Source organism: Quercus robur, chromosome 5 (assembly GCF_932294415.1).
Source record: "Quercus robur chromosome 5, dhQueRobu3.1, whole genome shotgun sequence".
Taxonomy (NCBI): Eukaryota; Viridiplantae; Streptophyta; class Magnoliopsida; order Fagales; family Fagaceae; genus Quercus; species Quercus robur.
In genome coordinates, this window is record NC_065538.1 from 61,183,275 (window position 1) to 61,200,134 (window position 16,860).

The 16,860-nt window shown below is 35.5% G+C and overlaps 1 long non-coding RNA gene across 2 annotated transcripts; it reads right to left on the reverse strand.

The window, feature by feature from the left end:
* Positions 1–8,162: 8,162 nt before the first annotated feature.
* On the reverse strand, positions 8,163–11,790 carry LOC126726558 (uncharacterized). 2 transcript variants are annotated; one of them, XR_007655991.1, is made up of 5 exons: positions 11,606–11,790; positions 9,569–9,670; positions 9,162–9,224; positions 8,909–8,993; positions 8,163–8,498 (listed from the first exon to the last, which is right to left on the reverse strand). It is a non-coding gene; the product is annotated as an uncharacterized LOC126726558 (long non-coding RNA). The 2 variants fall into 2 exon arrangements; XR_007655990.1 differs by lacking the exons at positions 9,569–9,670; positions 11,606–11,790 and having other exon boundaries at positions 8,167–8,498; positions 9,162–9,345.
* Positions 11,791–16,860: the final 5,070 nt, after the last annotated feature.

Sequence of the window (16,860 nt, forward strand, 5' to 3'; positions counted from 1 at the left end):
GAGGATCATGCAAGCCTTAGGTTCTGTCCAAGACTTTGAGTTCAGATTTTCCCTTTCTTTGAGCATTTCCCGAGGTGCCAAACAGGGGTTGTCCTCGGCCATGGCCATTGCTCGGCGTGGGCCACAGTACCTGGGCCTTTACGCAAAGCGGGCCCGGGGCCACGAATCCACCTAGCCCATGAATTAAGAGATATTTCTGCAACTTCTGGCCACGTGGTACTCTCTGATGTCACGGTGACCGAGGTGCGCCTTTACGAGGCTCTTTAATCTTGTGGTTGCAGTTGATGTTGGAAGTTGAGCCAAGACTGTTTTGTCTGTAGCGTTTCTTGGGACGCCACGTGAGTTGACTGCCATCACCTTATCTTTTCCAATAAATGGGAGGGAAAGAAAGTTACTTTATATATGCACAAATCCTTCAGATTTTCTCCCACATCACAGCTTCCATATCCGGAGCTCTCCTCCCTTAGCACAACATGTTTAAGGCAAGGGTTGGGAAGAAAGAACTTTCTCCGCCGCAGATGCACCCTGCCTTCATGAGACTCAGAATAGTACGGTATGGGCACAGGAAGCTTAAGTTCAGGAGAATACTTCATCTCGACCGAGGGGGAAGGGAATCTTCCCCTCTTTTAGTCAAAATCCGAAGCAGGTTCTGTCCATGCCAGAATTTTGGTGTGGCAGAAGAAAGATTTTCCTCCATCAGCGCCTCTGCTTTGCGGCAGGCGTATATTTAGAGAAAGGCCCACCACCTCCAACTCCCTGCACCTTTCCTTCAACGGTGCCAGGTTCAAGTTGGGGCTCTTTTGCTATTTGAGTTGTGGACATGTGAAAGCATTGAGGAAGAACAAGGTCTTGGAGCTGTAGCCAACCTCTCCTCTGATCTACCTCCTCAGCTTCATTTTGTTCTCTTGTATTTTCCTTTCTTCTTGGTTATGTAGTGAGCTTCGACACAAACTGATTCCTGCTTTTTCATTGTACGCTGTACTATTTCTTTGTTTTAGTAAGAATGGAAATTTCTTTACTTGTTTTGAACATTGTTTCTTTGGCAACACTGTTTCTTGAATGGGTATGCCCTATGTGTGCGTTTCTTCAAGAATATTTAGAGCAAAATGACTTGAAGCATAATTTAACTAATTCCAATTTACCAACACTACCATGCATTATATCGATAATTCATAATAAATCAAACTTAAGAAACTAACCGGGATATCAGTTGGATATTCGGTGATAAGCGTGTGAATATCGTCCAAGGCTGATGATTTCTAAATAATCCATCCGAGCAATCGACTGGGAATTAGGGAACTCCGATGGCGCTTTTGTGTACTTGGTTTCCCCATAGGCTTGAGTCCGAGGACCATGCAATGCCTTGGTTCTGTCCAAAATTTTTTGTATTTGGTTTCCCCATAGGCTTGAGTCCGAGGACCATGCAATGCCTTGGTTCTGTCCAAAATTTTTTTTCGTATTTGGTTTCCCCATAGGCTTGAGTCCGAGGACCATGCAATGCCTTGGTTCTGTCCAAAAAATTTTTTCGTATTTGGTTTCCCCATAGGCTTGAGTCCGAGGACCATGCAACGCCTTGGTTCTGTCCAAAATTTTTTTCGTATTTGGTTTCCCCATAGGCTTGAGTCCGAGGACCATGCAATGCCTTGGTTCTGTCCAAAATTTTTTGTATTTGGTTTCCCCATAGGCTTGAGTCCGAGGACCATGCAATGCCTTGGTTCTGTCCAAAATTTTTTTCGTATTTGGTTTCCCCATAGGCTTGAGTCCGAGGACCATGCAATGCCTTGGTTCTGTCCAAAATTTTTTGTATTTGGTTTCCCCATAGGCTTGAGTCCGAGGACCATGCAATGCCTTGGTTCTGTCCAAAATTTTTTGTATTTGGTTTCCCCATAGGCTTGAGTCCGAGGACCATGCAATGCCTTGGTTCTGTCCAAAAATTTTTGTATTTGGTTTCCCCATAGGCTTGAGTCCGAGGACCATGCAATGCCATGGTTCTGTCCAAAATTTTTTGTATTTGGTTTCCCCATAGGCTTGAGTCCGAGGACCATGCAATGCCTTGGTTCTGTCCAAAATTTTTTTTCGTATTTGGTTTCCCCATAGGCTTGAGTCCGAGGACCATGCAATGCCTTGGTTCTGTCCAAAATTTTTTTTTCGTATTTGGTTTCCCCATAGGCTTGAGTCCGAGGACCATGCAATGCCTTGGTTCTGTCCAAAATTATTTTCGTATTTGGTTTCCCCATAGGCTTGAGTCCGAGGACCATGCAATGCCTTGGTTCTGTCCAAAAAAATTTTTTCGTATTTGGTTTCCCCATAGGCTTGAGTCCGAGGACCATGCAATGCCTTGGTTCTGTCCAAAATTTTTTGTATTTGGTTTCCCCATAGGCTTGAGTCCGAGGACCATGCAATGCCTTGGTTCTGTCCAAAATTTTTTTCGTATTTGGTTTCCCCATAGGCTTGAGTCCGAGGACTATGCAATGCCTTGGTTCTGTCCAAAAAATTTTTTTCGTATTTGGTTTCCCCATAGGCTTGAGTCCGAGGACCATGCAATGCCTTGGTTCTGTCCAAAATGTTTCGTATTTGGTTTCCCCATAGGCTTGAGTCCGAGGACCATGCAATGCCTTGGTTCTGTCCAAAATTTTTTGTATTTGGTTTCCCCATAGGCTTGAGTCCGAGGACCATGCAATGCCTTGGTTCTGTCCAAAATTTTTTGTATTTGGTTTCCCCATAGGCTTGAGTCCGAGGACCATGCAATGCCTTGGTTCTGTCCAAAAATTTTTTCGTATTTGGTTTCCCCATAGGATTGAGTCCGCGGACCATGCAATGCCTTGGTTCTGTCCAAAATTTTTTAAGATCTCTTTTTTTTTGGAGGTCAGCCCCTTGGCCATGACGGGGGGAGCAGACTTGGGGTCGGAAGCCCCTAGAGAAACCCGCGCCGTTAGCGGTGCAAGGCGTAACCCCTAGCAGAAGTTTATGGCGGAGCAACAACTGCACGTCGCCAGAAATGAGAAAGACTCGTGAATCTCCGCTTGCTAGAGAGCTGACTTATGCGCCACTCGCGCCAACGCGCAAGCCTTCCCACAGACGGCGCCAATTGTAAGGACACAAAATCTTTAACGGCCCCACAACGATGTTGGGCTCGCACATGGAAAGTCCCTCACAATAATATTTGTAGAGAGTGGGATTGAAAGGCCAGCGTTGGATCACAGGGCGACGTTTCGGGCCGGACTATAGGTGAACCAATATGAGAAAGAGCTTTGGGCTGGATATTCAGGCCCTTCAATCTTGTATCCAGGAGGATTTGGCTCCTCGGATCATGTCCGAGGAGCGATGGTGCTGTCCCCGGTTACCCGTCGGTGGGTTTTTATGTGGTGTCCGGCGTATATTATCCAGGCATTCTCTTTCATCAAGTCTTTCGCCAAAAGCTAGATGGGAGCCCCCTTTTTGGTCACATAACACTCTCTTTTATACTAGCCTCCGTTCGTTGTCCTTCGTCCACGTGTAGGGTCGATCTTTCCAGGACAGATATCTGTCCCATCAGTCTAATCCCAAAATTGCTGGAGATGATCCATAAAGCCTAAGATCCCGGCTCTGTTAGGGGCAGTGTCATGTCAGGGAAGGGTATTAAAGACAACTTCCCCAGGATATTTTCTGATCTTTCTAATTTACTCGTGTTCCGTTTCTATCCATGAGGTTTTGGACCTGCCGAGGACGAAACCGTCCTCGGCTGTGTCTTCGGGCCACTTTTTATGTTTCCTAGTTTCGAGCTTGGGCCCTGGCCTCCTTCAGTTTAGGACCGGTGGGCTTCCCATAAGCGCGTGGGCCGGACCCATAAACTATTGGACCCCACAATAATATTGTGATTGTTTATAGAGACAAGTGAGGGTTATGAGCATCCACAGTAGTGGAGCTAAAAATTTAGCTATTTAGCTCCACCAAAAGTTATTTTATCTATTTTACCTACACACGTACTGCAGCAATGGATCTATTTTAGCTTTCAACACAATAAAATAATATAAACATCACAATAAAATAATATATCTACTACAATAAAATAATCCATCTCACTGCAATAAAATAATATATTCATTACACGCATACATCACAACCTCACACACAACCACAACCACAACCACCACCACCACAGCCCACAACAAAGAAAAAAAAATCAACCAAGCCCACACCCACCACCACGAAACCCACCCAAGCCATCACCACGAACACACCGATCTACCCACAAACCCACCCGCAGCCCAGCCACCCATCGATGAACCTAGCCACCCACTGACGCCGATCTACCCACACAACCACAACCACCGACGCCAATCTACTCCATTCCTCACGAGGTAATATATCCACTGATGCCGACGAACCCAGCCACCCACCGACGCCAATCTACCCACACAACCACCACCACACCACAGCCCACAGCAAGAAAATAAAAAAATAAAAAACAAAAGTGCTGATCGGTGTGACGGCGACGATGGATCCGAGCTTCGGTGGCAGCAACTTTGACGATGGTCCAAGGATGTCAATACCGTACTAGAGGCCGTATCGGTTTGGCTACTGGTACGATATATTTCGGATACCGATCAATACCGGTGTACCGTTTCGGGTTTACCGCTATTTTTTATATTTATAAATATATATATATATATATATATATATGTATGTATGTATGTGTTTGTATATATATATATATATATATATATTATAATAAGTATAAAAGTTTACCATAAAACATTTCCTCAATTCAAAACTAATTATTCATGGTTTTAAACTTTAGTATCAATTAAAAGGGAAAAAAATAAAAATAAAAAATAAAATAGAAAGCTTAAAAGTTACCATTACATACTAAAAAAACAAATAATACTAATAAGTTAATGCAAATAAGTTACTATTCTTTCCTAACAAAAATTCAAAAATTACAAAACTTAAAAATAAAAAATAAAAAAATTGTACCGGCCGGTACGCTCGGTACCGGCCGGTATTGGCCGGTACGGCCGGTATTTTTACCGGTACGAAACGTAGGGGTTAACCGTACCGAATCACCGGCCGGTACGGTATCAACAACACTGCGATGGTCGGGCCGGCGGCGATAAATAGAGTGAGCTTAAGAGAGCGGAGTTGAGAGAGTGAGCTTGAGAGACTTGAGCTTCAGATGATGAGATGAGAGTGAAGGAGAGAGAGAGGTATGGTGTGATAAAACTCATAAAAGAATGGAAAAAAAAAAAAAAAAAAAAAAAAAAAAAAAAAAAAAAAAAAACCAAGTTGTACCCGACTGGAATAAAAAATTACTTCTTTTTTTTTTACCTTAAAGCTACAGTGCACATCTATCTATAGATGTGCACTGTAGCAATTAAAAAAAAAAAAACTATAGCTTCATTGTTGCATGATGTTTTTTTGTTTTGACACATCAAAAATAGCTATATGGCTATTTAGCTTCACTGCTACAAGTGCTCTTAAGGACCCCTTTTTAAAAATAAGGAAATTTTAGGGCCAAAGCCCACTGGACACAAGTTCAGACTGATAGCCTAATGTACATCAGATCCAAGAAGACATAACCATGCCATCTCTCAGCCGCATATACAATGATTTACTTATTTCAATAGAGTCTTCTTATCATATATGCCTCTTGTTTTTTGTGCTGTCTGATTTCTCAAATGAGCGGACAGCATTTCCTTTAACTATGGTTCCAAAACTTTTCTATGGTTCTAATGAGAAAAGGGAACTTTTTTTTTTTTTTTCAAATATTATTTGTAAGTTGAGATGTTGGGTTTTGGTGAGATGACAAGTGTCTTTTATTAAAAAAAAATAAGATGTAAGTTTGAATCTAGAATCAACCTCTTTAAAAAAAAAAATTAGGACTTATCAATAATCTTAATTTCTCATACCTCGTAAATATGAAAATTTTGTGCTCTGAACACCATCTTTTTACTATTTGTAAGTTGAAAAACAAAATGATGTAACACTAAAATATCAACTGATATTAAAAAAGGATTTGATATTTTAGTGCTTAAACTTGCCCTCGCACTGCAGAGATATTTTAAAACCAAGTACTAAAGGTAGCATCCTATATTATACTCATACTTACTGCCCCGTCAATGCTATCAAAAATATTATTTGAAATGGATAAATGAAAGATTGAATCATCTTCCCAAACCTTGTAAGTTGTGTTTTTGAGTTTTGAGTTCCATGTATTTTGAACATCATCTCTATAGGGAAATTTCAGGTCAAATGGATGTATTTAGCTACATTAGTTGTTATAATTACCTACAAATCATTTAACTAAGCACCCTACATCTTGATGAAGCTAATAAAATAAAAGAAATTATGTGGTTGATCAGAATTTGTGTTTGGAACTCTGCTTACCATTCTCAAATGGAAGTATCAAAGCCCAGATATATCCCTATTCGACATTCATGGTGCATTCATGTTGCTCTTAATATATCAATGGCAGTATCTTCACTATATCAATGGCAGTGATAATACTACCAACTTTCTTTAAGGGTGTGTTTCTCACTTCCAGAATTTTTGCCTGTGACTTAATTTTGTTGATGCTTACTCCTCCTTTTGGTGGTTCATCTTCACTATATGTGCATTTGTTCTAGTATTGTTGCTTTATTGCTCACACGAACAGATTCTCCAATGCTGTCAAGAAACTCTTGAACCAATGTGGCACTCCACAGTTTATGTGATTAGTTCCGACATAGGTTCCAATCAATCTGGACAACAACTTCACGAGCATCCACTGCATAGGTCTTAGCCTATAGCCTGGACCTATAGCCGCGTTTTAAACATAGCCCAAAGCAGGTGTATAGCCGCGTTTTTTACAAAATGCAGCTATAGGTCTTAGCTTATAAGGGGGTGTAAAAAACGCGGCTATAGACCCCCGTAGGGGGCTATTGTTGTGTAGGACAGGCCGCATTTTGGAAACGCAGCTATAGCCCTCGTTTTTTAATTCAAACTTACGACGAAAAAAAAATTAAAAAATAATAATAATATTTCGTAGAGTTACGTTATGTCTGGAAGGTTGCCTTTATTCCTAAAGTCAGATGCTCTCTCTAGCAATGCTGTCATTTGAGCATCCCTCTCATTCTCATCGTTATCGTTCGAACCAAGGCTAGCCGAGACAATTTGAGGCTAAAGGAAACCATTTTAAGTGAGGATACTTTTATTGCAATATTTTTTATTTTATGTTTTATTGCAATTTCATTTTTCTTGCTTGTTGATATGAAAAATTACTAATTAAGTTTTTAAATTTAAGTTCTTTTAATATCTACTTTTTAATTTTATTTATTTATTAAAATTAGTTTTTGTTGTTGATAATTTAGTAGTTGGGGATGGAAAAATTTAAACATTGAATGGTTCAATGGAAATAGCAGGACAGTTTGATCCATAAGGCTCTTAGTAAAGTTATGAAATGAGTTTTAATTTATATTGAATAAAATAATTCATGGTCAAGTTGATTATGATGTTGAAAAAGAGATATGTATTATTTGGTCTTTGATCATGTGAGAGATTGGACAACTAATATAACAATCTATTGTGTGGAGGGAGAGACTTATAAAAAATTGAAATCTCATTAATGATAATTTAATACACTCACTTAATTTTATTTTTTTTTAAACAATTTTAGGATTAAAAATGAATCATTTGGGATTCTATTATTTATCCAGAATTTTGGGGTCTTTCTTGAAGTGAAGAAATTTACTTTTTCTTTTCTTTTAAAAATAACCAATCGCTAACCCATGCGATGCACAGGATTCATTAAAAAGAAAAAAAACAATATTGCAATTATCATTTGCTGCACTAAATCAGAATGTCTCAAGACTTACTAATCAAATAATACAACTAAATGGAGAAGACCCAAGCATAACTTAAAATCTTCACTAAAATATTAAACATCGTCAAACCTAGTACACAATGTGCTTGTGCCCAATAAAAAATTATAAAGACAAAAAAGGAATAAAGAAATCCTATATATCAACTCCATAAAAATACAAACATGCCGATAAGATTAATACCACTACCATAAGTCCATTGGCAATGTAATTATTTTCATAAACAAATAAACAAATTGCAATAATGATCGCAACCTTATTTTCATAATAAATAAATAGAATATAGTTACCAATGTCAAATTCTTTTGCTATGACTCAAAAAGAGTAGAAAACATAATAAAACACATCTGCATTATATAGAAGAGTACATCATATATGTATTCAACATAAAACATTGAGTTCTATAAATTGTTATTAATCTGTATTTCAAATCTCTTGTTAAATAAATTAAAGACACAACCATTAAGTCCATCAACACATATTTGGCAGCTATGTAAATGCAATAACAAAACTCAAAACAATAGATGAGACATCTTCATGGGCAGTGTCCTACACAGCCTTATTAAGTGCATCCCTTTTTTGAGGATCCAAATGTCCCTTATAGTGAAATAATTGGCAAATGGCCACTGAATGTCTTTGCATTTTAATCAACCTCAAAGCCTGCATAAAATTAAAGAATAATTAGTGTTATAATTTTTTATAAATTATATCTTCAAGTGACAATCTGCCAAACACATCCATCTAAATCCACATATCCAACTAATTTTCACAATCTAAGCAATAATTACGTCAAAAGCTAAGTGTCCTGTATTAGATTATTAGAGCTATTTATGTCAAATCAATTTCCATTCTCAAATAAAAGACAATGCATTGTCTAATTCCTAGTTTTATAATATTGAAATCAAGTTAGAGCATATACATAGCATTCTGTATGCAAACTTCAACCAAATCACAAAGAAATAACTGGGGTTATAAGACAAACCAATTTTTGCAACTCCCTTCATTTAGTTATTTCTTATCTATTCATTTAGCAGTTCAACTATTTCAAAGCAACAACTTGAAGGACTTACTTTTTCCATTGCTCAAATACACAAAGGAAGGCCTTGCTCTCTTTTTGTTTCTACATTGGATAGTGACTCCCCTTGAATATGATGTCTGCTTCAAAAGTAACCATTAAGAGACGTGAGCACTTAACAGTACTTCAACAATCATCAATTTGCATATTTTAAATAAGTATCATGCAACAAAACTTAACATGACACATAATGTTCATAAATCATTGTTAAGAAAAATCTAATGCACCTACTTTCATAAGAAACTTACCATGATACATACAGTTCTTTTAGGCAACCAATCATGGGTAGGGCGCCATGCAGGCAAATCCTTCTGCCAAGGAATTCAGTACATTCTAAGAAACAAAAATGTTATATCCCTCATAACTAAAAAGCAATGCTCTACCAACTGGAACTCATAAGAATTAAAGAATTCACACAGAGTTGTAAATTAACACACAGAGTTGTAAATTAACCCACATAACCTGCAAGAATTCCAAATTAACACAAATTACTTAACACAAATTAACACAGAGTTGTAAAGCAATCTCTTGAAAAACTAATAAACAAACAAACAAAGAGGGTAAATTGAAGGTAAAAGGGAAATATGAAAAGAAAAAACATACAGATACAGTATTTAAAATTTTAAAAATAGAACAAAGAAAGCAAATATTTGACCTCACACCACTTGGAGAGAGAAAGAGAGTAAGAAAGCTTTTACGATTTTGAATCAAAAAAGGACGTCCACGGCATCTTGATTTTGCTCCTTCAATCCCAATTCTGCAAAGCTCACAAAAAAGAAAAAGCTAGCAGATCAGATCAGCTATCTCACTATTTGTGTATTGTATATTTTTTTCTTGGTGAAACCCAGAGGTCTGCGTTAGGAAGGGGTGAAGTGGTTAGAGAGAAGAAGGTTTTGGCTGAGTATACTTGAGGGCTGAAGATATAATCAAACGGTGGGGCTTCAAAAATAGAATGTTTAGAAACAAAATGTTTATGGGTGGTCGACAAATATAGAACTGGAGAAGGGTGAAGCCGTTGAGCTACAATTTGCGTGTGGGGGAACGGCAGAGCCTAGTCTACTTTTTGGAGGAAGGAGAAGGTAGAGTGTGTTAGGGGCTTAGGGATTCTCCGATTTTGCGTTTAAGTTTTTTTTTGGGTTTTAGAAAAGTTTTTTTTTTAATGTTTTTTTTTAATATTGTGCTGACGTGGAAAATTGTGAGAGCTTCAAAAGCTTCAGTTTTATATATATAGATTAGAAAAAAGTAACTTGTAAGTACATATTAAACAATCAAAAAACCAAAGGAGAAGATTATGTGAACTACAAAAAGGAAAAGATTCTAGAAGAATCCTTGTTTTTTCTTTCTTGGCTAAACCCATATAGAACTTTGTGCAAAACAACTTACTGGCCTAATCATAAGTTTGGAAGGAGAACCATAAGATTATTATGCTGTGAAACTACTGAACTAAATAAATTTTCTAATACTTGAACCTATAGAACAGCAAAATGAGACAACCTTACAACAAAATTGGCAAAGCAGAAACCATAATCAGTAATCACTACTCATGCATCAGCATTCATGCGCAACACTCATCACTTATTGGCATATAGAATTAACTGAAGCAGGTGAAAACGACACAAAGATTTTCATAAGGATGAAACTCTTTCCAATCTTTTAGAAAGGTCAGAGGGAAAGGGTGAACAAAGCAATCTACCCCCAACCAACTTAATCTCTCATGGAAATTTTACCAAACAGCCCAATATAAAATGATTATTTTAGTACAAAATAGACTTAAAATAATTTGAATATGATAGTTTGTGTAGGAAGTCCATATCATTATATTGCTTTTAAATTTTCAGTTGGCTTTTTCAGCTGATTACTGAAAATTGGACCATAAATATGATATTGTTAACATAAATGTGATGCAGCAGTTATACAAATAGTTTAGATCAAGTCAACAATTGCCTCATTGATTGCAACACCAACCATTCAAAGTTGTCAATTCCATTCTGGTGATTGTTTTAATTTTTCCTACATGTCTATATTAAGTGTGGTATGAGAATTTTTTGCAAAGCACCAATAGGTCAGTTTGCCCAATTCCAAATCCTGGCCAACTGCTTTTTTATAGTCATCATCAAGAAAACAAAGAACTTTTCGTTTTTCATATCATAATTGATAATACCAAGGTTTTATTGAAATCACACCAAAAAAAATGTCAGAAAGTTTCATAAGAAACCACAAAAACCTCAAAATTTCCAAATTTCACAACTTGGTAAATAGATTGTAAGTGCAAGATCCAGAAAGCAAACATAATCAACATAACACCATTTAGAACAAATCAATTAATCATCGACACAACCAATTTAACCAATCCTAATCCACCCAATTGTAGAAATAATAAATAAAAATATCAAAAAACTTAGAAATAAAAAACAGGGCATCTAAGGGTGGCGTTGTAGAAAGGCTTGGAGATGTGGAGCACTAAACTTCTAGGGAAAAAAAAAAAAAAAAAAAAAAAAAACCCTCAAAAAATCTATTTGGGGATCTCATAAACGACCCTAAAAGCCCAATCTTTATGACCAATCTTGAATCTACAACAATACTCCACGACTCATGGCTTCTTTGCTTAGTTTGTCGTTTTTTAGAATTGTGAGAAACCAATCAGCAAAAGGAAAAAGTAGAGAATAGAGAATAGAGAAGAGAATAAACATACCCTCTGCCACGGCTGGGACAGTGGTTTGTTCGGTGATGCCTTCTTTCTATCTCGGACATGACAGTGTGGGGATGGCTTCTTGGCATGATTGATTTTCAGTGTTGGGTTTTGGGGAAGGTGAAGGTAGAGAATAGAGAAGAGAGAGGAATGGCAGAGTTGGGTCTACGTTTTGGAGGAAGGATAAGGCAGAGCGTGGGTTAGGGTTTTCAAATATATATATTTGCGTTTATTGGGTTTTAGGATAGGTTTTTTTTGCGCTTATGTTTTTTTTTTTTTTTTTTTATTGTTGGGTTTACGTGTATTTTTTTATTTATTTTTTTATTGTGCTAATGTGGAAAATTGTGGAAGTTTTAGAGGCTTCGGTTTTATATGTATATACTAGTCGTTAACCCGTGCGATGCACAGGATAGTTAAACAAAATTTATACACATTCACCTTTATTGATACAATCATTTGAAAACAATTCTAACTAATAACCAAATGCAAGAGACACATTGACTTACTATTTAAAGTAGCCTTCTGAAGAATTTACACATATTGTGCAACTGAGCCTTAAAATTTAATTCCTGAACACCACAACTCCATAAAATTCATACTAATAATATTATTTTATGATTGCACAAACTATTTTTTTAGAGTGGTTGATCTCAACATTGGCGTGCATTTAATCTTTCACTAAAAGCAAAGGGAAGTAGATCATGTGCATACATCTTTATGAGCAATTTTTGGAAGTCAGGCGTAACATACGTGTAACCATTTTGTCCTCTTCCTACCATCTAAGAACATATCCTCTCTTAAAAGTCGATGATGCCAAGTTTTAACATATCCTCTCCTTTTCTTTTTTTTCTTTTTTTTTTCCCCAAAGAAATAAAAGGACTTTAAAGACATGTCCAATTTGTTAAAATGCAAGTGCTTCAAGCCATAGAACGATTTAATGAAAATTGCAACTCCATGAATTGAATTTGCAAATGGTATTAACTATTGGCTATTAATGCGATTATTAAGCCGTACCACATTGAACATGTTTCTCTATCAAAATATATAAACAAACTAACCTTACAAAAGCTGAACTTTATAAGCTAAAATCTATATGGTGAGTTGTAGATCTTGAATGCTATACCGTGCATTTAGGGCTTCCTACATCTGGAGAGAGAGAGTTTGCAGAAACCAAAGAAAATCTCTCTATAGCATAAGAAACACAATATACTAAAATCAAAGAGAAAATTTTTGGAGGACAAAATATTATAGATAATTTAAAAGAATTTTGGTTTAATTTTTGAACACCACAACTTCATAAAATTCATACTAATAATAATATTTTATGATAGCGCAGTTAGAATTTTGGTTTAATTATTGAACACTGAATTGGAAATTGATTATATGAGTATTCAATGGTGAACAAAGTACTATGTATTAATTAATATATAAACAAAACTAACCTTACAAAAGCTGAACTTTATAAGCTAAAATCTATACCGTGCGTTGTAGATCTTGAATGCTATAATATAAAACCACTCCGTTACGGTAAATCAGTCAATAATAAGATTATAAAGAATGATAAATATTCATACTCATATCCAACTTATAATGAATGCCAAATACATAAGAAGAACGAATTATATATATATATATATATATATATATATATAAAATAAAAAATAATGAGCCAAGTGCATCTTACCTGCTCATCACTTGCTTGTTCAGTTGTTCCTTAGTACCTGCACTGTTGGCTTTGTCAGGTAAAACTATACTTTCTACATAAGAATCAACAAAAGTTTATTGATATCAGGAAATGTCAAGATCGTTAGAGAGCATGAGAGAAAATAGAATGCAGTCATTATATTTCTTAACTTGAGAGAGAGGTAAGGTTGCTAGAGTTTTGAGGAGTTATAATGTTTCTATTTTGAGAGTTTGTAGAAACCGTGACTTTATATTTCTTAACTTAAGAGAAGGGTAAGGTTGCTAGGGTTTTGAAGAGTTATAATGTTTTTATTTTTATTTTTTATTTATTAAATATTATGCTGACGTGGAAAATTGTGGTGCCAAACTCATATCCAACTTATAATGAATGTCAAATACATAAGAAAAACAAATTATATATATAAATATATATACATATATATATATATATATAAATAAAAATAAAAAATAAAGAGCCAAATGCATCTTACCTGCTCATCACTTGCTTGTTCGGTTGTTCCTTAGTACCTGCAAAAGTTTATTGATATCAGGAAATGTCAAGATTGTTAGAGAGCATGAGAGAAAATAGAATGTAGTCATTATATTTCTTAACTTGAGAGAGGGGTAAGGTTGCTAGGGTTTTGAGGAGTTATAATGTTTTTATTTTTATTTTTTATTTTTAAAATATTATGCTGACATGGAAAATTGTGGTGCCAGCAAAGGCTTCGGTTTTATATATATATATATATATATATATATATATAGATTAATTATTAATTTAAAATATTTAAGGTTATTTTTTTGGGCCTTAGGCCATTAAGTTTAAGTGGCCTTGCTCAAGGGCCGACTCTGATTCGGACAACAAAGGGGCAAATCATCATGCATGAGGCAGAGGAAGTTCCTCTGCCTCATGGAGCTAGATAAGACTGCAGGCATTGATAAGTTGATCAAGGCTGGAAGTGATAGAAGTCCCTGGTAATTATCAGTCCACTTAAAAAGGACTCTTCATATGTAGGGAGTGATAGGATTAGAAGGTAATTTCAATTTCAATAATTAGTTGTTGTAGTTGTAGTTCGTTGATACCCAAAATTTAAGGTTTTTACACAGCCTTTATGTAAAATATTGATAAGTTGAAAATCAATAATTTAAACTTAAAATAAATAAAATATTGAATCCGAGAATGTCACATCAAAGGAGCTTAAGCTAGCGGTTATGAACTTATGACGAATAGTATGGTCTCTCGCCTCCAGTATTTCTTAGTTAAATAATAGGATTTCTTGCTAAATCAAAAATTTCTTATTATTCCAAATTGCATTCTATTATTGTTATTATTATTTTTATACTTTCTTGCTATAATTATTTTTATACTGAGTGGATATAGAATAATTGAAATTTTACTTGCTTAAAGTAAATCTACTAATAAGAAGTAACAACCATCTATGAACAAGCATACAACACAAAATACTAGATGACTCTTGATGGATGTTTTAAGATGTTTTGTACCATTCTAATCTTCAAGATTATTGCCTTTTACAATGGGTCCAATAATGGTTGAAGCAAATATACTATGATGGTTAGATAATAAATAATGGGGAAAAGAAGAGTAAAAAAAGAAAAGAAAAAGGGTGATGGTTAAGATAAATTACATGAATGGATTGGTAAAGTTGCTAAGGTCTATAGAGTTTGTAATTGCATAGTTTTTAAAATTAAATAATTCATTATATTTAAAAAAAATAAAAGATAAATTTTTTGAGAAAGGAATGAGGATGTGGCACAATAGGAGTTTTGCAAAATTAAATACAATTTTTTTCATTATTATAACACACTTTTTTTTTTGAGTAAATTATTGTAGAGAGGGAAAATTCCCGACCTATCACAAACTGACACGTCACATTACCAAGTCCACAAAATACAGCCAATTACAAAGTACCACGTACTGCTACTAGGTTTTGCTCTCACTATTCAGAAGCCAACGGAAATTTGCCAAGTGTCATGCAAAAACCAATCATGCATCAGCACACGTGTAAGCGATGACACAAGCAGTCCAGCACGTGTAAGCGATGACATAAACGGACCAATCAGGCTGTGACATATGTCACCAATCAGACTCCGCCACGTGTTGCTCACCCACCTCCAAACTCCTATAAATAGAAGCCTTCCTAAGACATTTAGGAGGACCAAGATTCAGAAGTGAAGAAGCTCTGCAAGAATCAAGCCTCAAAGCCTTCAAGAACTTCAAGAACTTCAGCCCCAAAATCGGAGAACATTCAAAGCAGAATCATCCAGATCATCTGCCTAGATCCTAAAGTTTGCGGGAATCATGCCAAAAGTGTCCGAAAATATCAACAAATCACATGTCAGTGAAGCTCTACGGATCCAAGCCTCCAAAGCCCCAAAGAACTTCCACCACAAACCTTCGAAGACGAAGAACACACGAAGAAGACGAAGAACACACGAAGAACGCAAAGAACAAAGGATTTCTAACAAGCTCATAGCCAGAGATTCATTATAATTCCGTTTCAGCAATCTTCGATCCATCCCTCAACCAAATTGAAGGATATTTTGTGTTCAAGTCAAAACCACATTACCACAAATCCAATCAATAAGTCTTGCAAGGAGATCGAATCAGAGAATCACTCTTTTGTAATTTCAGAGAATTGTACTACACAATCATCAATACAAATTCGTATTTGTGAAACTATTTTACTTGTTTGATTAATTTCAAACTAGAAATTTAGTCGCTTACAATTATTATAACACATTTTGATTTTTGTTGAATATTATATTTTTTATTTATTTATAAAAGATGTAAGCCATTTTAAAAATTGTGCAATAAATTTCTTAACAAAATTTGTAAATTTAATTCCAAAGTGTAATCTTGCATTTAAATATGTCATCAAATCGTTGCCATCAAATCGTTGATATGGCTCATATAATATTATTAAATAGTTTTTCTTATATTTAAATGGTATATATACAATTTATTTGTCATGTTTAATGTTTTTCATCGGTCACTAACTCGCGCTATGCACGGAAAGGTTTTACATAAATGTGAGACTTATATAACATATGCACAATCATCTTGATTTCTTTTTATTCTTCTGTTAAATGCATTTTCAATTTGTCGTTTAAGATGTTGCAATAAGTCAAAAATTATTCCAATCAAATGATAGTGCCATATGCTAATTACCCGAAATAAAATTAACTTTGTCAAATTCAACACTAACTTCTATTTGTCAAATCCCAATAGTTGAGTAAAAGAATATTTTCAAAATCCTATTACTTAATTCCTTAATCTTCTTGAACTTCCGTACTAACCAAGCAAAGGGAAGAAAAAGGCACCTCAAATTTAGGAGTATGTACCATCTAGCCAAATTAAGTGCAATTTTTTTTTAAAATAAAATAAAATTGACTTAAATTTTGAATAGGATTCAAATCCCAAAAACCCTTTTTTTTTCTTTTTTTCTTTTTTTTTTCCTGCCTTTTCTCACAATTTCCCATCAACCAAATGAGGGGGGAAAAAAACTGAGTAATAATATTATTATCTAAAACAGGTGAAAAAAAGGCGTGTGAAA